We start from the raw sequence: 25,039 nt of genomic DNA, 5'->3' as shown, positions 1-25,039 counted from the left end.
CAAGGAGGATTCGGAGATCGAAGATTCAGATAAAGAAGGACTTTATTTCTGAAATATTTCTGCTGAGCTTTGCTGGATCGATACGGAGCAGCATGCTAACTCTGTGTAGCGCAAACTTTAGTCGTGAATTTTGAGAAATTTATTTCTCTATTATTTATTTGAGAGATTTAATTAGTATTTTGGCCAGTTTTTCTTACGGGCCCACTCTGCGCTCAATTCTTTCATAAAATGATAGTACCTTGGTCAAATTCTCTCTAGAAGAAAATTCTCAATTCTAAAAATCCATCGTCGTTGAAATGTCTTGGGAAGACTGCTCGGCCTGGCAGCAGGGGAACCAGGCTGAGGAACGGCGAAGAAAGGCGGGAAAATGTGCGAAGAGTTGGTTCGATAAAGAGAAGAGGTCGATCGCGAAGATAGAGAGGAGAGAGCGTGGCTGGCATTCGAAATCACTCGGCAGATTCGCGCGTTTGAATAAATCTAACGGTGTACATCCGCGCGGAGAGGATCGCGGAAAGGGGACCAGCCGGTGTGCTACGGCGCTGGAAACTGTAACCAGCCGATCGACCGGCTCGAGAGAAGGATAAAAGGAGGAAGAAGGCGACCGACCGGCTTCTTCCTCTCGAACCGTCTACCATCCTTGGGGCCCCGAATGAATGCGAGCGAGAATGCGAATTTATTGTGGCCTTGCTCGCAGTTCCTCCGCGAGCGACTATCCCCGTTTCCACACCGAGACGGATAGTGGGAAACCGTGCGCGACGACGAACCGTTCGACCGTTTTACATTCGTCGGAAACCCTCCCCTCCACTCCCCTCCTCGCGACGGGTTATTTATGACGAGCGACGCTGTTTGTAAACGGCTCTTAAAGGACGCCTAAACTCCACTCCGAGAGACTGATGTATGGAGAAACGCGGAGGATCGGCAACTTCGCTACCGGTTCGAAACACACTAACACCTCGCTGTCTAGGAACTGTTGCTCGGGGATTCGAACTTTCTCCCTTGAAGAGTGACAAGTTCGACTAGTTGTACGCCCGAAAAAAAGCACAACAGGTTCCTGGTACCTGACACCAGGCTGCGGGAGGGGATTCTCGTTCCAGACCAATCGATTTTTTCCTGGCTCTCTTTTTTAGCGAAATATCCTCGAGCTCGTGGTCCAAGATATTTTACTTGGTCGGAATATCAAATTTTCTTAGCGTTTGAATTTATCGACGTTCAAAGTTTTTACCCAAGGACGGAGAACTTGTCGATTTTTTTCACGCCAGACAGTCTTCTTTTCAGTAAATTACGGCTGTGGCTATTCAAGTAAATTGCATGTATCGAATTTTAAATTTCAGTGCAATTAAGGATTTTCATCAAGCCGTGTCTAAAAAGCACGAGTATCACTAAAGAAAAACTACTTTAAAACTGTCTACGTTGGAACTGAATTTTTGAAGAAGTGCTCGTACATGGTCATGCGCGATTATACATAACCACCTGAAACTTTCGATGGTGAAACTTTTACCTTAGAGACACGTAGATAGTGGCAGAAGTTTTACTTGCTGAATTTCACGCAGAATAATAGCACAACTTTTCAACACCAAATCCACAAAGTCGCTCCATAAACATTTGCAACGGCGTCGAAAGAAGAGAAAATGATTTTCTTACTGGCGATCAACGGGAAGTGATATACCGTTGATAAATAATAAAGAAGCGTTATATCGTGCCGCGTATATCTCTGATATTTCATAAAGGGGCCCGGCGCATGCACCGCTATACATTTCGATATTGTTGGAGCCGGACGAGAGAACACGGAAAAAGAGAAGTCTCGATGGAAACGGGGAGGGTCGTAAACTTCCGTTCAATATGAACTCTCGAGACGAAACAAAGTAATCTGAAAATTCAATATAGGCCGAAGAAGAAACGTGTGCAGCTTCGGCGCCGTGTTCAAGACCGAAGAGGAATTCACTGGCGTGTGTTATGTACACGTATGCGCGATGCCAAACGAAACCGCATTAATGGCGGATGTGACTGACAACGCGTTACGGTTCCATCATTAAACCACATTTACACGGGCAACGAAGCGAGCAAGCGTCGATTCAATTACACTACCGCCCTGGACGCGTGCTGTTATATTTCTTTCACAGAAGAATGCAGATCACTCGATGGAAACACTGCAAAAAAAAAATGGAAAAGCTATTGTCCAATACGAAATAATTTCTGGTTTCCATGCTCTACTGTGTATGATTGAAATTGTGTCATGTTTGGTATCAATTTACTCCGAAAAATGTCACAAATGTGTCGGTAAAAGTTCCACCAAAAACTAATTAAAAATAAAGAAGTATTCCCACTGGATTAATTATTGTCCGATCGCTGTCAAGTGAGATTTCGGTCCCGAAGTTTTCGCATGTATCGAGACACTGTTGTGCAAATGAAACTCTTGAACTGCTAAAACGACGAACTATGAACCACAGTGTTTCGAATAAGCTCGTCCCGTAGTCGTCTGCAGAAGGGACAAGCACGAGCGGGGTTGGATTTAATTAACGGTAATAATATATTCCTGGTGGACCATTCCGTAAACTTTCTCCGTGTCTTTCTAATTGGCGACAGGGCCCAATTACATCCGCACGGACGTCTATCACAACCGTGGCCTTGTTCGTGCACCGTGCAATCTCGGATGTGCAAGTGCCGAGCCTGCTCGTCCTGAAGAGGACGGGCGAAGGACTCGAAGAAGAGTGGCACGGCGGGGGCAAACACGACGAGCATAACCGGGGACAAGGTCGATACGACTCTAGTCCAGCCGGCCTCGAAAACCTCTGTGCGCCGTTATTATTCCCGTCACCCGTTACTCCGCAAGTGAATAAAAAGAAGAGCGTGCCGCCAAGTCAGTAGGTTTACGCCTCGCACATGTGCCGCGAGAGAGAGAGGGAGAGCCAACGCTCTCTTCTCTCTTTTATCTTGCCGCTAGCCTCGCTCGTCGACAACACGAAAAATGCATTTAATCTTTTAGATTCAACCTGTCAGCTGACGCGCGTCCCACGAGCTCGAATTAATTAAAATAAGAGACGAACGTCGAACCTATTCGCGACGCGCTCGGTCCTCGAGATGACTGTGTGTGGAATGTAACGGTATGGTGAATGGTGTTGCAGCTTCGGGAAACAAGGGAACTGTTATGGTGATTTGTCAGTGGAATTGATTGCGTGTGCATTAACAGCGAGCGAATTGTTACTGTCCACAAGAAAATCGCGTGTGATTGGCCCAAAGTGACTTTTGCGAATTTTTCTATTGCTTTTTCTTCAAGTTGCGAACACATAATTTGATTATTGCAGCAACAACAGATCAGTAGGATATATTTTTATACCTTCCAAGACTTTGATACAGGATTTGGCTTGCCGAGAAAAATATTTCGAATATTTTGAAAAATTCTTCACTGTAGGTTTCGCAACATTTTGACGAAAGCGTAGATTTTGAAATCGTTTGATGGGCTTTGGATGGAAAATTTCCAAGCACCGCCAACAAAGTATCCCTAACGCAATAAGAAAAATTGAATTTCAACGCTGTGCACTACCAACTACACTAGACAACCGAATGTCAAAGGAGACCGTGCGCGCGTGCGCGAAGGGTGCTTGTAGACGACTGCACACGGCTCGTGAATTTGTAAATTAAAAATCGCCACTTATCCTCGGCAACGAGCGCTGCAAATTATTGACAACCCCGTCGAGCCGCGTGCGACGGAAATTGGCGAAACCGAGTTTTTGCAATCGAATTAAAATTCCCCGCGTTCCCGGTATTCTATTAATTTTCTTCATCCTGTGCCCGTGAAAAACGCGGCGCGCATGTTAAACAACTCCAACCGTCATCGCGTATCGTCCGGATTCAATGTTACAGGTAAACGAGTTGTAAAAAGAACGCGATAGAACGCCGATACAATGTCTGGACCATTCATTTGTGATCGTAAAAACCACTTATCCCTTCCGTAAAGGGGAATTAGCATACCTGCGTTGTTAATGAACACGTCGGGGCATCGACGCGCGGCTATCGGGCGCGTACGCCTCAATTTTTTAATCGGCGAAGTATATCTTGCCGATCCTTCTCGTGGCCGTTGAATATTCATACAGACGCGACCGGACAAATCGAATCTGTCGAATTTACAACTATGAATATTTAATGGACAAACAATGCCGGGCCCGCAATCAAACGGCAACGTCGATCGATGCGTCTCCTCCTTTTCTGGAGAACGAGAAATTTTCGCTACATATTTAAAAAAAAATTTTATTTTCACTCTCCGCGACAATTAATAAAATAGATCAAACTTCATAAAACTGTACACTAAATTACTTTCCGTTCAACCCAATAGATTTGAAAAAAAATGTTGACCCAGGATTCCGCATGAACGTTTCCCGGTACCTAATGCAACAGCGTCAAACAGTTATTTTCAGAATCTTATGAATCCCTACCCCCCTCCCCTATCCATTCACCGTCGAAACCATGATGGCAACACGACACGCGCGTCGATCTTGCCAAGAGGGCGGAGAACAGGAGCTTTATCGACCCTGTCGCGAGCGACCGACAGTGTCAACGCGAGTTTCTTCAACCCCCCCGACGAAGGGGAGAGAAGTTGGTACTCGCGGCAGCGGATGCATTTCCTTCTATCCTTAAATGATTCCGGGCTAAGGACCCGCGGCCCTTTCGAACTTCTTTATGCAACGTCGCACCCGCGGCATTCAATAATTCCTTTCTTTCTCGAACAGCATCGTACCCGACCGGAGGGGTAGAAATGTGGAAACAAGCCGGGGAGAAAATAAAAACGAGGGTGGGCTCTCTCTCTCTCTCTCTCTCTCTCTCCCTCTCTCCCCCAGACATCGGAAACTTCCGACCGGAGCAAAGTGTTTCGCAGAGAACAAAGGGCAGCGCTGGGACAGAGATACCTCTCGATTGCGATCGCGATTCGACTCGTGTCTCGCGCGACACGTTGTCGCTGGTAACAGTATTAATGTCCGGGTTGATTGCTGCGAACATGATGGAGGTGATTGGGGGACGTCGATGCGATGGTTTAATGCCGGATGTATTGAACAGTAGATGTCAGTAGGTTGTGTTGATTGTGAAAATTGTAAGATTGCGTTTGGTTATACGCTGCCGTGGATTTTATTAGGGGCACCCAAAAGTAATCAATTATTTGCAAAGAATTTGTTTTCCCTTTAGTTCTGTACCGATCGTTGAAGAGGAAACACGTATTCTTTTACTGTGTTCAAAATATTCAAAAGTATAATTTTTTCCCAACCCTATAATAAAATGGCGGCGCCCGTACCTTCCGAGGATCATATTCGTCACTGCATACTTTTTCATTTTCATGCGGGATTTAATGCAACGGTCGCAACAAAGAAAATTTGCGATGTTTATGGAGATGTATTGAAGGTCAACAAGTGTCAACGTTGGTAATAAATTAAGAAATAAAAACTTGAATGTACTATAAAGTTTGTTTTAGTTTACTTATGGTTCCTATTATGGGTCCCCGTAATATCTTTTTCTCGGTGTTGTAAATAAATTGTTTTTATACAATTAATATTGTTGTGAAATGAGCATCAACAATCGAGTCAAAAGTTGGTGATCAAATCAGTGTTTACTCTGTATATGTCCCAAATTCCTAGCCGATAAAAGTCCCAGAACTATCCCCACTGTCGCGGCATATAAAGAATAGTATCTCCTGGCCGCTATATGTCCCTGGCTAGACCCGTGTTTTGGACATATATCGCATAAACACTGTACATACTTTTTTCATTTCATACGTAAAGATTGTTGTTTTTTGGCTATCAGAAAATTGACGGTAAGTAAGCTGGTAATTAATTTACATCGAAAAGCTCACAATGAGAAATATTATCTCGAAAAATTATATTTATTGCATCTGATATTAAAAGTTATGAATCTTATATAACTTCTTGCATGAAAACTTTCGATAATATTGGGTTACACTGTTCTTGATAACGATGGAGATTATATAATAAATTAAGAAATAAAAACCTGAATTTACGACAAAGTTTGTTTTAGATTTCAAAATAATTGATTACTTATGGGTCCCCCCAATAGTATAATTAGTGCGGATTTTATGAACTTATGATGGTAGAGTACAAGATTGTAATAGCATTAGAAGAATCTAAGGATATACAGTGTCTACTCTATATATGTTCCAAGTGCCTAGCGTATAAAAGTCCCAGAACTATCCCCACTGCCGCGGGGTATAGGCGTCAAGGTAGAAAAGCGTCGGAGAGTGTTAATGTTGTGAAACTCGCTTAGAAAGCTCGATGTCCGCGTTAGGCGAGCGGTGGTTGCAGTGGTCATCGATGATGCGCGTAACGCGACCGAGAGGGGGTCTGTGCGACGAAGACAACGACGAAAGAGTATAATAAAAAGAGAGGTCGAGTGACACCGGTCGTCGTAGATCAAGTCGAGTCGGCGTGGCATGCGTAAGCGGCTTTCGCCGACCGATTTAATCGGCGGTACACGGACTTAATGTGGGTGGTAAGAAAAACGCGCGTGTGTCCGTGCGTGTTTCTTGTTGTCCCTGCAGACTCGCGAAGGGTACGGTGGAGGGGGTACAGGGGGCCCAGGGAGATTTACAAAACCCTGCGACATGTGACACCGCGGCGCAAAGAATGATGTTAAAAAAGAACCGGGGAGAAAAAAGAAAGAAACAGCTTAAAACGGAATCCTACCGGTCGGCCTTGGATATCGAATTCGAACTGTCGATTGCTACCTTCCATCAGGGTATTATGTGCATGCACTTGCAGCGCACGGCGACTGCGATCGATATTACGTTGCAACGAACGTTTCGGATTATGGACCGATAGCAGCGGTAACACATTTACATAATATTTAAAGTATGCATCGCGCATACTTAATACGCTAATACCTTCTACACACACGACTAACGATAGCCGATCGGCAACGTTGTTTGAATAATTTTTCATAATTAGATTGTAGACGTTTATTCGATCGGAAATTTGCTTGTTTTATTAATGGTTCGGTTGAACCTCGACTGCCCTAAGCGGATTGCAGACTTTTAAGCAGTTGCAACGAAAATGAGTAGGTCTAATGCGGAAGAGTAAAAATATTCGAAGAATTCATGCATACGTGTTACGTAGCACGGGTAAAATAAAATTAAAATATGTATATTATAAAGAAAATAATTTTTTGTTTCGCTGATTTTTGTCAATTTTAAAATTTATAAATTGCACAAACGTTGGTTTACGCAATGTGTATGGCACAATTGTTTTCCGGCATAAATGCGTTAAATTCAACGTCAGCCAACGATTCGTTAAATCGAAAATCTACATTGTCCTGTTCTGTACATTTTTCAGTGTAAAATTCTATCAAAGGGACGTAATTTTTTCCACTTTCTCGTAAACGTTTTTGCCCACGTTTCTCTGGCGAATAAAAACGAAAGCGTTACGTCCGTAATATAAGTGAAAAATAATTTGGAAGAAATTTCTATCTCAAAATAACAATATTCGCGAGCATTTCCCCCGGTAACGAGTCGTTAATTGAACAAAAAGAGTGGCGGGAACAAAGGGCTTGGAAATTATTTTACAAAAGCGCCGCACTCGTCTCCGAGATGAGTTTTAATTTCGTGCTGGTTGACCGTGCGCCTTTTACATTATTTCCATGGCGGAACAGCTTAACACCGTCAGCTTTTCCAACCAGCTTTCTCGCCCGACCTATTATACGCTCGCATTAATTTCTCTCAAACGGGATTGCGTAATCTAGTGCACGGTTCCATTCATTAATGACTCGCACGCTTTTTTATCGACGGCGGACGCTAATCGTCGATAAGAAAACGCTTCTGTATTATCGGCTACAATTCCGGGAAAACGTCTGCCGTCTTGTCACCAGGTGTCGTACGCCATCAATGTAATACCGGGAGCCCTCGTGTAAGGGGGGTTTGCATAACAAAGCCTGCAATTTCTCATAACGCGGCGCACACAGATGCATTGATGCATGCAAAAATAAAATCCAAAAATTCAGACTTCTCAAAAAATTCAGCTTTCTTTTAAAATTAGGCCGAGAGATTTCAGTTTTTGGTGAGATGTCAAGATTTGTTTATTAAATGACGTTATACGTCATAAAATTTTTTAAATAATTTTATTGGTCGAAACCGAGAGGAAAATAGTTCTATGTTGCTGATTTATTTGTATTTTTAACTAAATGGTTAATCGATGTTGAGAAAATGTGTAAAACATTCTGCTTTTTAAATTTTCGAAATTTATCCTCTGTATGTACACTTTTGTGCCCGACTGCGTTTAACATGTCGTGTAACTGGTATACAAAAATGTCAGACACAATTTTTTAATTTTCGGTGCTACTGTTGTTATTTTTTCGTAGCTTATACGTGCTTCTGTTCAATACAATTTTCTGAACTGAATAAAACTAATAAAATTATTGATAGATATGATTTTCGGTACGCTGGATCTATCGATCATTGTAGATGGCGCAATTTCTCTGCGCAACATAGCGGTGGGGACACTCTCGTCTGCGAATAGGATGCACGCAAGAAAGCTCTCAGTTCTGACCGAGTCTTCGTGTTCGGAGGAGTTTTCTGTTCTTATCTCCTGCTTTGCCATGAATAATTTAGCGTAGGGGATGACAGGAGGTCATTCGTTTCCATCATGTTCCTCTTCCATCTCCTTAATCTTTTTCTTTGATCTCAATCGATGAGTAGATTGTCGAATGATTAATTAAAAACAATATAAATTTATTTATTCATTTGTAGTTATGTAAAATATTTTCAGAAAATGTAACAGTCGCCATTCACACTATTCACTGTGTTTCTTGTATTTATTTTCATTTTTACGAAACCAAAATTTTTTTGCGGTTTCCGGTTACATTATTTTTAATATATATTTTACAACGAAAAAGCATCACTATCTTCTCAACTATCAACTATCTTATCAACTATCTTCTCTCTCTAAAAAATAGAACAGTACAATCAGGGTTTTGAAATTTTGCAGTGCTAACAATTAATTTCATATTATTAGCTCCAGCAAGACTATATGTCTGGTAAGGATCAATAAAGTTTACGTAATACTACACTATAACGAACATCCTCCGAAGTAAGGAAACTTTATGTTCGTAACATAAAGTGAAAATGAAATCATTAGCTATCTTCTTAATGTCTGCAGGAAGTAAGGAGGAGGATGTTTCAACATGAAAGGTGGTAATCATTCGCAAGTGAAACTTCTCTCTGAATTATTATCGCTTCAATCAATTGCTATCATTGGACTGTAAACGTTTATACCAGCTCTCACTTTATTGAGCTCTTACAAATTATACGACTACTAGACTGTACATTTCATGCATATGTGACAAATGAATAAATGCTACTTAAAACAGAAAAAGATTAAAAGAATTTAAAGAGAAGAATTTAAAGCTATTGAAAAAAGAAAGAAAGGTAGGGGGAGATTTTTTGTCGGTCATTTTGCAAAATTTTCTAACGGCCATCGAAAACCATTTTCCGAAATGACCAACTCCCCTAGGTAGACGGTATGGAAAACAATTGGCGCGGGATGGAATTTTTTTCCACTCATTCAACGTCGAGAAAATGGCATCCGTATTCCATTTTTCGCCGTCCCTCAATACGATTTTACGGCGTCGCGTCGCGTCGGTCAAAGCGGTGGCGGTTTTACGAATCGATCAATAAAAATCGCGTACCGATGCGTGACGGGCAAACAGAAAAAAACATTATCCGTTTATGTGCAGATGGCCGCGTGAAATAATAACCGGTCGACGGATAGTGACTTTCAAACTTAATTTCCGCGTGATTTTTAAATTCACCCTGGACAAAGTCGACAATTATGCTTTGCCGTACCTATGCTTCCATAACAAAACAGATTTGCAATCAAATGCCAACTAGTACAAACATTTGAAGAATTTAAAAACGCTGTTTTATTATTTTCGATTCATTGAAATTATCAACCCCTTGGCATTATACGCAAGTAAAATATTGTACGATATTAACTTTCGGACTCCTGCGAGTTCCAGGCATTGTGAATCGTCAACTATTTTATGCAAATATTTTAGTTTTTCTATTCACAAATTACTCGACGAAAGTAAATATTGGATGTTCCATTTATGTTACTTTTCAGCTCGTTTCTCGTCAGTCGCTCGAAGTGCTCGGAGTTGAATATTTTATTCGCCATGGAAATGAATTGGATAATCGAAAGGATCGGATTTTCACGGCTTTGATGCTGGACGGTGATCAGCATCGCGTAAAATGCGCATTTCAAGGAGCCGGAGCTGAATATTCGAATATGTGCTTTTAAATTTTCCGTCCTGTAACGAGATATTATTCATAGTATTGAAACTCGCAATTATAAATTAATATTCAGCATTTCGAGCAGCTACGATCTGCAGTAAAATATTTCTTAGCTACAATTTGTAATTATTCTATTTAAAATATAATAAAATACTAGTAATATTGATTTTATTTTATTAATACCTAAACTTGGAGGTTGAGTGAAACTTAAAACTTTCAATTAGTAATAATGTGACCGTAATAAAAGTATAAGCTTCTAAAATTTGTATTATTATCGAATATGAAATAAATGTTAATTCTGAGCCCATATAATAAAACTGAAATGTACAAGTGAGCGTAAAAGAAATGGTTTAAAAGTTAAAAGTGCGACGAGTAACTTTCATTTCCAAAAGTTAACAGTTTTGTTCAATTTTTTATAACAAAAGCTCTATATGGAAGCTTTAAATTTTCACGTAGAATTTCCTGTTTCTCAAGACGCGTATATGATACTCCGGCAAGTTCTTCTTGGAAATATTGTAATTAACGTCGAGTCTCCATACCGTAGCTGCTTTTAATTATCGCGGGGCCCGTAATTAACACACTCCTAGTTTATACTTACATTAGTTGCACAAAGGCGCCTAATGCTCATTTCTGCCGTGAGCTCCGTTTACCCCTTTCACGCGTTAAGCTGATTTACCACGTTACACACGACGGAGAATATTTAACCGTAAGCTTGGAATACGTTTACACGAAGCTGAGCGATACTCGAAGAACAGAGACGAGTGAGATTGAGTGCTGGCAGGGGCATCCTTCGCTGACGGTAAATACAAGGGGTGAAAAGGATCGCGGAGGGATGGGCAGAAACGCGAGAACGCCAAGGAAGCTTATTTAAGTGTATTTGCGCTTTATCGACCGGCCATTAGCTTTCAAACACGGACCGGCATTATTAGAATCCCCAATATTCATATATTTGCCCGCGTTGACGATCACAGTCGCTGCCGGGGGTGTTGAAAAGAAAGAAAAACGTCAATTGAAAGCAGAACAGATGAAATACACGTTTTCCAGATCGAACGTGTAACTCAATATATCGAAAGTTTTGTAAGATTCATAACTTTTAATATCAGATGCAATAAAATTAATTTTTCGAGATAATATTTCTCGTTGTGAGCTTTTCGATGTAAATTAATCACCGTCAATTTTCTGATAGCCAAAAAACAACAATCTTTACGTACGAAGTGAAGAAAAGTATGTACAGTGTTTACGCGATGTATGTCCAAAACACGGGTCTAGCCAGGGACATATAGCGGCCAGGAGATACTATTCTTTATATCCCGCGACAGTGGGGATAGTTCTGGGACTTTTATCGGCTAGGAATTTGGGACATATACAGAGTAAACACTGATTTGATCATCGACTTTTGACTCGATTGTTGATGCTCATTTCACAACAATATTAACTTTATAAAAACAATTTATTTACAACACCGAGAAAAAGATATTAGGGGGGCCCATAAGTTATCAATTATTTTGAATCCTAAAACAAACTTTATAGTACATTCAAGTTTTTAAAACTCGCAAACACAAACAGACAAACATCGCAAATTTTCTTAGGTTGTACCGTTGCATTAAGTCCCGCATGAAAATGAAAAAATATGCAATGACGAATATGATCCTCGGAAGGTACGGACGCCGCCATTCTGTTACAGGTTTGTAAAAGAAAATTATAGTTTTTAGAATATTTTGAACACAGGCTGTTTTGCCGAAAACTGTAAAAGAATACGTGTTTCCTCTTCAACGATCGGTACAGAACTAAAGGCAAAAACAAATTCTTTGCAAATAATTGATTACTTCTGGGTACCCCTAATACTATTTCAGTATTTAGTCAGTCATGAAATCTTTGCCCCAAATATTTTGTTTTCGATCAAAGTAACATGTTTTCCTCGATAACTTCAAAGAACGAAATAGACCGATTGAATTGTACTCGAGACCTCGTTTGAGATAACGAAAATGATCGTTTCTGTATATAACTCGGAAGTTTCCAGCATTAACTTCGTACAATTTCTTGCAAGTAATTGGATCGTCGAGCAGATGAAAAGCGGCACGAAACTCGGTTCGATTTTCCTGGTCGAGTTGTCATAGAAAGATTGCTGTTCCGGAAACTCGCTGTGCCTGGCAAAGGTTGGCAGTCCGATCTATATGTACGTTCGTTCTTTTCGAAAAAGCGAAGTGTGTCATCGCAGATAAGGGAGAAGGAAACCGCGGGCAACGTTCGAACGATCAAAGAACACCATCCATGAAATATTGACACATCCCGAACCACATGGCTCTCCCGTTCTTTCGGAATATCGAGCGCAATCGGTACGGGAGCATCGGCCGAATCGACGTCGCACCTCGTTCCGAGCGTGCATTAAACACAGTCTGCGCACTCATATTTTACTACCATACTGTGTTTTATCGCTTCCGGGTTCGAGGATCACGCGAAAGACGCCGTGAAACGGGGCCGAGATTCGTCGGCGGATTTCAATTTCTGATAGACAAATGCTTTTCCCAACTGGAGGGGGGAATGTTTCTCTAAAATGAAACGCTCAAACGGTTAAACTTTATTTTCTAAACATAATCTAGTATTTTTAATCGGCGAGCAAACATAACAAAGTGATAATAAACCAATTTTTGTGAAACTTTAGATCATAAGCAAAATAGGGAAAACATTCAAACGATTTAAAAATACTGGTTTATTATTTTCGATTTGAAAATGACATTGGAACTGAACATTTAAAATATTAACAACGACGACGACGCCGCCAATGGCAGAATTACGACGCCAATGGCCACGTTAATGAACGAAACAACAAGAATTGCTCGAACGATTTTCTAACAGGAAAAGTCTGTATAATCACCTAATTTTCACCATGTTCCACGAGACCCACCTTAATTATTCAAACAGTTGATTCACCAAACCAGAACCCCTCAGATACCATTTACGTTGGCGTTCATTATTCGAATAAAATCGCGCGCACCTGTGCTCCGCTAGCAGCCCCTAAATCCTCTGCTAAAAAATTCCTCTCGTTACCATCGAGTTTTCTAAGAGCAAAAAAAGGGGGCAAAGCCCAGATTCTAAAAACATAATGAAACGTACCCTTCTAAATCTCTATCAGGATCCAACGACCACCGAACGGGAACAGGCGAGCAATTATTCTCCGAGATATTTGTAAAAAATTGTTAGCTTCGCTACAGCGACTTAGGACATTTTAAGCGAATTTTTATTAGGTCTGTGTTAGGTTTTTTAGGAAGCCTTAAAGCACGACCAACACCTCGAAAACCAAGACCGAGCGACAATAGCGCATTGTATAGCGGAAAGTTGTCCGGGCTCGTGTCCTTGACAACATATTTCAAGGTCAAACGGAGAGGAGTACCCAGTAAATAATTACATTGCGATCCACTAACAGAGAAACAAAATTTAAATTAGCAGTGAGCGTCTGGATGGTTAATTATTGACACGCAACCAGAGCCCTGTAGGTATTACGTTCGCCTTCATTATACGAATAGAATCACTACCATCGTTACCACCGACGAGCTTTCGGAGAGAGGAAATCCTCTCGCAAAGCCGAGATGCTAAAAAAGATAATGAAACGACCGGTACCCTTATAAATCTCTATCGGGCGATCCAGTGGCCACCGAACGAGGGCAGGCGAACAACGAAGAAATCAGGCCGAGGTGAGGCGAAAGGGCGTGGAGGGAAAAAAAGGGCCGGCAAGAAGAACACCGCCATAAGAATTCCCGCTTTATCGAATCGCGCCGCTTCATCGGCTCGAGCACTTCGTTTGATGCTCGCTTCGATGAGAATCGAAGTTAATGGAAGAGCCGCACACGGTTGGTGTAGCCTCGACACCGGTGCACACCACCTACGCGCTCACACAGAGAGAGAAAGAGAGAGAGAGAGAGAGAGAGAGAGAGAGAAGGGAGAGAGAGAGAGGGTTGGTGACGCTTTTAATCACGAGGGACAACGACGATGAAAAATCCAGGTCGTAGGGGGTGGGAATCCACGGAGAACGGCCTGCAGCAGGGGCGCTCGAATCCCCTAGCTACCGTCCGAGGGTATTAAAATGTCAGGTTGCACTTGCCGGCGTGCCTAACCTATCGGATGCTGATGATATCGTCGACATATGATAATAGGGAGTGCGCTTCGGGGGCAGAAATCCCCTCGCGCTGGCCACCGAGCCATCCCTTCCATCCGCATGCATCCCCATGCATCCCCACAACCCTATGCTGCTGCTGATGCTGCTGCGTTCCGAAGCATCAAGGAATGCTCTGGAGAGTGACCACCGAGTTAAAGGGATGAACGAGGGAGAAAGGGATATTTTCATCCGCTATGTCGCTCAGGGGTTGTTCTCAGAAAGTCCGGCCAGATTGCAAGATTGTCTACAATTTCGACTCTCCAGGCCCTCGACAGTTTTCGTAATTTGGGACATTCGAAGTCTGACCCTCGGCGTTCTGAACGTTTTATGGTATCAGATTCGTTACGAACATTTCGGCCAACTATTAAATGTGTACGGCATTTATTCCTTCTGAATCGAAATTGAATTAGTTTTTTTTCTTTTTTTGGTAATCAATATTTAGCCATTCCAATAAATATAGGAACATAATAAATATTTTCCTTTTTTTTAAACAGAACGTTATCGACAGCAAAGAAAATCTAATTAGGAAAGGTCAGGTCTGAAAAATTCATTGGAGAAAATTAAATATTTGTAAAAGTGAACATTCTGGGAATCCAGGAATATCCGATTTCAATTAAAAATTCAGCATAATTGAAAACTCGATGCTTTTAAAGAACGCAAAGCCGGATTGTTTGCTCGAGAAATTGTGTATCCAATTTACAAAAGGATTATTCCATGATACATGGACGAATGACAAACAAACAAACAAACAATGCCGCGCGGTAATATTTCAATCGCTGCGACTGTTTGAAATTTAAGTGAATAAACTGGACGCGTTCAAAAAGTTCGTGCATTTTCTGACTAGTAAAAAACTTCTTTGAACCCGCGAAATGATGCAAGTATTAGGTTACTGTTTAAAACGGGACGATTAAGTTTTCCTTGATCAAGAATTTCATTAAGTTCGCGGAGCAAGGAACTTGCAAATGGGATAAAAAAATGTCGAAAGCAGGTCGTTATTAAAAAGGAGAGATCTTGTTACTCGTAATTTTGCTGAGGGGCGCCTTTCGATCATGCGATCTGCGCAAGCTGGGCAAAAATTCTTCAATTTCGATGGGACGCTTTCATTTGAAACTGGAAACATTCCAGGGTTACATTTACCCTTCGTAATATGGACGTGACGTTTATTTACGAAGATCTTAAACCCTCCGGGCTCTAAGCGCCCCCCCCCCCCTTCTCAGGGTGGGTTACAGCTAAATTTAAGCATCCCCTATTCGTATCCATTTTGTGAGTAGTCATTAGTTAGCCACGGTGTTACAACTTCGACTGGATTGCCAGTAGATATGCCGGTGTATTAATAGATTAAAATCTCCCAACTAAGCAGAGCGTCAAAATTAATGGCCGTGACTTGGAAGATGAATCTGTATCCCTGAGTTGATAGTCATTTGTAAAAAGGAGACTACAAAAGTTATGTTTCTCTTCGGAAATGTTTTTAAAAAAATTATTTATTATCGCTACATCAATGCAATATTCAAGATTTGCAATGAGTTGCACTGCGAATTCTGTTTATACCCCGAGTTCCATTCAGCACCTTCTGACCCAGAGGAACAGACTTGTTAGATGACAGGATATGACAAAGCTAATTAATGAACCATGGCAATCGCATTATGTCAATCTTAATAGGCCCATTAAAGACGAGTTATTACGGCCCATCCTACTGCTCTACTATGTATAGCTATTGGATTTATATAGTACGGCTATAATAAAACGTTCGACAGTCTGCACGGTATAATGAGTAAGCTATATTGGACATGTGAAACACGTAGATTGAGATAGCTATTAGGATAATCTCTGCTCCTCTTTTTTACCGCCAATAAAATTAGTCTTTCACGGGATATTACTTTCGACTTGTGTCCATGAAAACGAGTTTTGACTATGATGATAATGAACACTATGATTCTATGGAGCACAGATAATATTCTATCGTGTGAATTTGATTATCCAATTTTATTCAAAGCCAATCTATTATTCAAACATTATTTCTTTATATTACGTATTCAAAGAAATAAATTTCCCATGGACGCATCTTCGCAATCTCAGTAATCGCAAATTAAAAAATCTAGAACCCGCCATTTCGACTACAGTCAAGGGTCGATCTAAAGAGCGAAGAGACCTGTCTGAAACAGCCGATCCAAAACGAAAAATCGCCGGATTTCATTATTCCACCGTTCAAATATTTACAGAATCGCAAGGATACCTCCCCGATGACTAATTGGTACACTCGAGGAGATCCCATTCCCATCTTCCGCTCGGCATACCGCGAGTGATCAAATATTTCTGAGCGTTAGTGTACCTACGAGGCTCCAATTATCTCCGAGCAATCTCGGTCTTCGTGCTCTCAACGTTTATGACGGGAAAATACACGAAGATCCGTCTAATAAAGACAGCCCGGGGCGTTCCAGTCACGAAGGCGTGGGAACAGGCGCCGGGCGGTTGGAAAATAAGGAAGCGACTCGAAAGAGCCAACGATCTACGTTAATCCTACCCGATCTACGTTCGGGGACGACCGAACGTTTCCCGATCTTAGAGTCAGCAAGGTACCGGACCCCAAATTTTGTAACATCTACCGTGAATTCGGACGATTTTACTGCGCGGCAACTTGACATGTCGATGATGGTCGCCTAATACCCAAAAATGGTCAGGCGCTGGAGGACACTAGGGTCCCCCTTCCAACCTCTCTTAGGCCGTAGCCTCACCTTGCGAAGGACACTGGCCTCAAAAGGCAGGGTTAAGCCAAACGGGCCTAACAGCCCGTCTTTCGACGAACTAGAAGAACAAAGTTAGACGAGGCTGAAGAACAAGGGACCTTGGCTAGGTCGGCCTCCGGTTCGCGCCACGTCGACATCCTCTTTAGCCTTATCTGTCGGGCTGCACGTAAGCTATACGGCGGTGGTTCGAGGGGAGGTGCGGGGGCGGGACGGGGGCGACAACCCCGTGTGTCTCGTCTACGAACACCGGCGGGGGGCTCCGCTCGTTCGGGCATGAAAATTCTGCACCCCTCGTTGCACAGAATCATCCCCCATCGATCGACCTATTCCGCTCTCGTTTCGCCCCCGATGTAGGTGGTAGGTGAACAAAAAAAATGGGGGAGAGAGAGCTGCGGGGAGAAAAAAAACGCCAGGCAAAATATAACGACGGCGAGGCCGATCCGCGAGACCAGACCGCTGCGTAAACAATTTAATATTCACGCGCAGGGAACGTGTAAACGCCGGATCCGCCGAAAGGAACACCGAGGAGCGAACGCGCCCGACGCTCTCGGGATTAATGAAACGTGTTTTAATTCGCGACACGTTCGCCGCCTCGGCGCGGCGAGGCGAGGAGAGGCGAGGCGAGGCGAGGCGAGACTCGCGAAAGAAATTCCGAGGACAAGATACTCCGAAGACGCCAGCCAACGACGGGGAATATTAGGGAACGTGTTTAGCCGGTGAGTTTTATTCCTGCCGCATCCTCGCGGCGTTCCGGACGGGCTTAGAGCGACGCTCTCCAGAGGAGACTTCTGAAATTAATCGGCCGAGAGGCAGATTTCTCTGCACTCCTTTTAAGTGCTCCTACTTGGCACGTTCCGAGCTGCAGAATACTTGTAATTTTGCGAATAATTTATTGGAGCCCTCGAGAGAGTTTTCTTTTGAGAGAGATACGCTTTTACATTGAATAGAATGGTGCACGGGAGTGGATAAGATAAAATTTGTTTTTCTCAACAAAAAAAATGCTAGAAAACTCTTTGCAAGGAAATTTTGTTGCTTTTATTTGGGGAGGAGGGGTCGACACAGTTTAGCGAAGTATGCTGGCAATACCTCGTAAACCAAATTACGGAAACAGAAACGGAAAGTGTGAAAGGGAAAGGGAGGAAGGAGACAACGCGGGATTCGAGGTAATGATCGATGACGGGCCATTTAGCAATTCGAACGGCCGTAAATTCCCGGGGAACGTTTTGTGGACAATGGCGAAACAATTTTGTAACGAAGTGCAGACGGTACTTTCGGCATGGGGGAGGAGGGGAGGGTCTGCTACGCGAAAACTCTTGTAATGGCGACGTAGGCGACAGTAGCGCGAGGGTACAAAACGCATTCCGGCCGTCGTATGATGCATTGCACGCCCCGCAGTTGTTGCGAACTCCCCCTTAATCATCCCTCTGGCCAGTCTGACCATCGGTTCCCTAAATTTTCGCGGGCCGGGAATTAGCCGGGATGCGAATCGCATCAGCTAATGGCCACTTGCTGGAATTTTGTTACGGGCAATTAGCTTTCCCAAAACGTTCGCCGTTTTTGCAGAGCGATTGTCTTTTTTCTTTTTAACGAATTGAATAAATTAACTGCGAGGGTATTAAGGTGACCGTTTTAATAGTAAACTTTAACTTTAATTTACCTCTCCTTTTAACGATTTTAGTAGATTGCAAATAATACAAGGGTAGTTTTAAATTTTTCCTCATCCGGAATACGACTAAAGCCGAGCCGTCGCCTTAGATCGAAATAAAACTGTAGTGAAATATCGGCGTGGGTCAGAAATGACTCCGGCATACACTGCACGAAATTTCTATAAAGCCATCTACATTTTGGTGTATTTTTAAAAAATATAGAGAAATTTGTTACTTTTCAAATATCTATAACATTGTATACTGACTACTGAGTAGAGATATATACGCCACTCTCTCACAAATGTTTACGTCTTGAATCTGTTCACATTTTCGTCGAAGGCCGCGGAACGGAAGTGCGAAATTTCTATAAAGTCACTTAGTTTGTGCTTAAATTTTGTGTGGATAACACGTGAGTCTCAGCTAAGGAACTTTAATTGTGAAAGGAACAAGGAACTTTAATTGTGTTAAATTTATAAAAATTGTATATATATTATATTTGTATTTGTTTTTATCAGAACGCCACGAGGCAAGTTGTTGACCAGCGAAGAGAAGGCATCCATTGATGCTTATAAAGATAGGGGGTGTTCTAATCGATAATTAATAGATAATTATATAAATTTGGGCGGAGAGTATGGTAAGAAACACCCTACAGGTGGAAATAAAAAATTGACAAGAAAACAATATTCATTATTCATGAGGCTGGCAGCAAGGGAAACAAAAAGTGCAACACAACTTCGAACTGAACTACAACTACCAATAATAACGAGGCGTGTGCAGCAAATTTTAAAAAGTTCAGGCCGATTTAAATGGAAAAAATGCTCCAGAAACCAGCACTCAAAGAACGACACAAACAAGCTCGTCTCGAATTTGCACAAAGACATATGTCCTGGACAGAAGAATGGAACAATATAATTTTCTCCGATGAGAAAAAATTTAATTTAGATGGGTCAGATGGTCACAAGCACTACTGGCACGATTTAAGAAAAGATCCTAACGTAGCAATGAGTCGTAACTTCGGCGGAGGCTCATTAATGATTTGGGCTGCATTCAGAGCCAATAAAAAAACCCCAATCCGTCGAATTGACCACAAAATGAATTCGTCACAATACACGGAGCTGTTGGAGATAGTCTTAATACCATTCACTGAAGAAATTAAGACTGACAATGCCATTTTTCAATAGGATAACGCCTCAGTTCATGTATCAAGAGAAACAAAGGAGTGGTTGGACAGCAGAAATATCAGGGTTTTGACATGGCCAGCTTGTGCACCAGATTTAAACCCAATTGAGAACCTTTGGGGAATACTTGCAAGAAAAGTATATGGCAATTGTAAACAGTACAACTCTGTTTCTGAGTAATGGACTGCAGTGAACGAAGCGTGGACATCGATCGAAGCAGAAACTCTTCGTGCTTTGATTGCATCAATGCCTAATCGAATTTTCGACGTTATTCGAAAAAATGGCAATTATACTAAGTATTAATTTCGAAATTTAGAAGAAATTTTTGTTAATATTGATGTTATCTACTTAAAAAAACGTTTGGCTTTGTGGAAATTTCGCAGTTCGATTTTTGTTAAACAATATAATTTTACGTTTTTTTATAAATAAAGAATATATCTATGACTGCAAACAAGTATATGGTTTCTTTTATTAATCCAAAAATGCTATGATGCATCAGCTTCTCGTTACTATGACATAATTATAAGATTTCACCAAAAAATCAGGCGGCTTTGTCCGAGAGTGAAGCACATTTTGCTATTCCATTTATTCCGCACGAGGCGTTTTGATATTCGTTTCCACCCCGGAAAAAAAGAAAAGGGAGCACGGGAGGGTAGTATAGCGTTGGTCGTGTATCGCGAGGGGTAGGCACCCCGAAAAATCTCGCTGGAACAAAACACTCGGTCCAGGGCAAATGACATATAGCACACCCCTCGATTACTCGTTTCGCTTAATGCGGGCATCCCGCGGGCGAGAAAATATCCCTGGATGCCCGGGAGCTGGGAAAAAGTCGAGTCCCGAAATTACGGAAGCGTTTAGGGACGCGTTCTCGCAGCTCCGAAAAGAGGGTGTCTCTGTGCTCCGCCATTTGCATACAGGAGACGCGGATCGACGTTGATCGAACGTTTCCCGACGCTCGTGAAACAACAAAATTAAACTGCTTTCCATTCCGTTTTGTTACGACACGGCGAAACCGTTCGGCGAAGTTGTAAAATTTCTTTCGCGAAATAACGTCCCCCGCGAGCTGATTTTTCAACGACGCCAACGTGCAGCCGTGATTTAAGCCAGATTACAAAAGCGGACGAGAAAGTGCGCGCAGGTGGAAAAAGTATGAAAGTGCAGGCCGAGATCGATTTAGGAAATACTGGAGTTTTCACATTGGAAAGCGCTGACAATGACTGAACCGCTGCTATTAGTTACAGCCTGGAAAAACATTTGAACATGCCGCTGCAATATCGAACCGAGAAACTTGGTCTTTCTTGTTAAAAATTGTTTATTGTCCTACTACACTGCATTATGCAATCAAATCGGACAAGAAGCAGCTTTAAGCAGGGACTTATATGTATACAGTGTTTACTCGATGTATGTCCAAAATACGGGTCCAGTCATGGACATATATCGGACAGGAGATACTATTCTTTGATCCATGCCGACCGTAGAAAATAACAGCGAGTGAATGATGAATTTATAAAATGTTCAGTTCACGTGTAGCTTAATAAACCGCTCAATTGACGGAATTAATATGCAGTTAACATTCGCAACATGAATCTTGTGAATAATTCGTGTATGGAAATTATGATTCCGCATAAATACACGCAGCATAACGCAGTCAAATTCGTATACAAATTGCAAGCGAGATAATGCGAGAAGATTCCCTGACGTTTAATTGAAAAATCAGCTTTTATCAGTAGTGAAATCAGTGCAAGGGGTTGCAGACGATCAATATGCGATGATCCACGCAATTATTCGGTAAGCAGGAAAGGGCGAGGCAGACGTAAATGTCCCACGGGGATGTCCGGCACGCTATAAAATGAAGATTTATTGGTTTCCGATGTAACAGTGAGCAACGTAACCGATTGCGTGGTCGGAATGAATCAATAGATTGCTGTAGACGTCGTTTCATTTTTATGCGATCAACTCTCAAACGTTGTCGCGTCTTAAAATTGCCACACTAATACAATTCTATTAAAGTTTTTCAATATAAAATAAAACAATTTATGTTAGGAAAGAAAGATTAATAAATTAATAGATCAAGAAATAAATTCGCCGTATGCGTATTAAATTTTTATCTTTCTCAATTAAGATATGAATATAACTTGATAAGAATTTCATTTTTTTAATCAGAATTCTGACGAATCTTCTAGACTCTAGGCGAGTGTGACGTTCTATGAATATCTGGCGCGTACCGGTTGAGTGCATGTTAAGTTATGAATCCTAAAACACGGGAGCTACGAGAATATTCGCGTTTCTGTCGGCGGAGATATGTTTTCAGAAATAAACGTCCAAATAAAAACCGTATTAATCACGGAGCAATCTGATACTTTCACGGAAAGCCATACAAAAATACCGTGAAAAATACTTCCTGTAGCTGAATTGTCTAAACTGTTTAATCAAGTTTTCACGTAATTTTTTAATGCTTTAGTACACGTCCAATCGCAAGAAACTGGAGCAAAATAGAAACTAATTCGCTTTAGGTCCAATAGTTTGGAAATAATGTGACAATATTTCAAAATTTTTCTAATGCTTTTACCATTCTGCGTTCCTTTCACTCATTTTTGCCATAAATGCAAAAGACCTAGGTCTAGTGATATCTAATATGAATACGATTCATTTGATAAAAAAGAAAATTTTATTGGCAGGCTGGCTAGCGTTATTAAAGTCTTGGTCCCTGTAAGGTCATCCAATTTTTTCAAAGGGACGAAACAGAACGAGGCTATCGTCGACTATACAGTGCTGCGAATGGTTCCCCCGGAAAAGTAAAATGGCAGACCGCGTCGCCCGAATATATAACGAAGACCCAAAGCCACCCTTCTCTTCACCCTCCGCATCTCAATTATTCTTTTACAGCGGCGGAAGTGTGTCCGCATTTCCCCGAGCCTGAAAATTTGCGAATAAGAATCGTATCAAAGAAAGGAACGCGGAGACGTAAAAACCAAGAAGGTGGGGGAGGGGGTGGATAGAATGACTTCGTCTGGTGAAGCGAAATGTGTGAAATCTCGGGGAAAACGTGCGCGAAAAGATAGAGTGGCGGCGAGCCAAGCTGACGAATACGAATTCTGTTTTGCTTCGAGAATATTTCACTGCCAAGGTCGAATGCTATTAAATATGCCTGCGAACAGTATTACTGCTACTGAATGCTTGAATTTTTTGAACAGTCGAAGAGAATAGAAAGTTTCCACGGAGCTTTTTGTTCTGTTCATGAATGGCGGAGCAGGATCCTCTATCTTTTTATTCTAATACACCAACACCTCGGGCCTGCATTCGCGAGTCAAGAGTCCAAGGAGCTTACGGAAGCGGCGGAAGTGCAGGCGATAAAAAGTCGCGACGAACACGGAGATCTATAATGCCGCGCGGAAATTGGAAGCTCGATGGCGAAAAGCTCGATCCTCCTCGCCATCGAAGCACCCAGCACTGCGGGAATAATTGAGAAAACCATAACCGAACTTCCTGCAAACAACTTTCGCGCTGCTTACTTGCTCGAAAACTTTTGCTCGGTTTTGCCATGGCGTGCGGTATTTTATGGACCCGGGGAATTTTTTTAAAACAGAAGTTGCGCGGGTGGGCGTTGTTCACGACAGAAGATAATCTAACTGCAAATTTTGCGCGGCCGTTACCCATTCGAGTGCGCAGTAAATATAGCAATAAACATCCGAGTGTATATTATACTTTTCATGTTTTCCAATTTTTGTTGGAAAAAATGAATTTTTCTATTTCACGTTTTCGGAAAGTGGCCCGACGGTGATTAGTTTTTATTGATATTTATAATTGTTTTTAATGAATTAAAATCATTTTTCAGTACCCTAGAAACCGTCCAATTTCAAATAACATGAATTATAATAAATGTCTGACAATAATATTTGTCTAGCATTTAGTTTTATAGAAGTTATTGCTATATCGTTTTCCAATGTGAAACTATTCAACTATTTGCAACATAATTTTAACGAAGCGTTAAAAGACCGAGTATTCGATTGTACCTACCCGCACGTGCTCAGATTACTTCGCTAAGTTCATATTTACGGATTAAGTTATCAACAAACCCCTTAATCCTATAATAATGCGGTGCAGCGTACGCGACGTAGCATAATTTCGTCAGTGGTGACTTTAATGCGCCTTTAAATTGCAGTTTACCGTGCATTTTCATATTTTACCTCGTGTATAGAATAACAGTCGCTCTAAATTATTGTGACAAGTTAAATTACGTAAATGTTCTTTAAGCTGACATAATAAATGAAAATCTTCAAAAATAAAATAAAAATATCGAATGAAATTTTATCGTATACTTTACTGTAAATGCTGTCCGACCTGAAAATCTTCAAAACTGAGTTTAAACATTGGAATAATATTTTATTTTGGACCTATTGAAACGATTCACAATTTCGAAATTCTACTGCAGTTCCAATTGCCTGGCTATGAAAATGTAAATTTGCATAAACATCCGCGGCAAAGTGATTAACTTAGAACTCATTTGAATGGCACGAAGCTAGGACAAGGCAATATTCGCGAAAATTATGCTAAATAACACGCTATTCCCATCGATTCGCCAGTATTATCCGTTTTTCCACGCAGCATCCGGTGCGTATTCCGTAATCGCTTGGCTATCCATAGCAATAGCGATGGCATAATCATCGCCGTTACCTCGATTCTCCGATTATTACAAAATCGTATTATGCCTGTCGATTATCGTTCCCCGGTTCGCCATCTTTCCCGACTGGGAAACACGCGAATTCCCGCGGTTTTTTAATCTGAATCGAGCGAGCTGCGATTGGCTCGTGCGCTGTCGTTCTGTCCGACGTGTCTATCTTATCGTTGACGTTCAACAGGATATCTGGACTATCGATCTGCGCTCGCGCGTCCGCTTTTGTTCCCCTGGTGAGCTTGTAACCTGGACAACTTCACCGATTCAGGTGTCGATCTCATCTTAATGGCATCGCCAGTTTCAATGCAAACGGACAATACGTTCGAGAGTACCCAGTCGACGTTGTGACGGAACTTCATGGTTC

General features: G+C 41.7%; 1 protein-coding gene across 1 annotated transcript in view; it reads left to right on the top strand.

Annotated features, from left to right (window-relative positions):
• LOC143359825 (uncharacterized) overlaps positions 1 to 25,039 on the top strand; it is a 55,807-nt gene that overhangs the window by 22,253 nt on the left and 8,515 nt on the right. The gene's annotated exons all lie outside the window — the stretch shown is intronic.

Source organism: Halictus rubicundus, chromosome 12 (genome assembly GCF_050948215.1).
Source record: "Halictus rubicundus isolate RS-2024b chromosome 12, iyHalRubi1_principal, whole genome shotgun sequence".
Lineage (NCBI taxonomy): Eukaryota > Metazoa > Arthropoda > Insecta > Hymenoptera > Halictidae > Halictus > Halictus rubicundus.
This window is presented reverse-complemented; position numbering and strand designations above follow the sequence as displayed.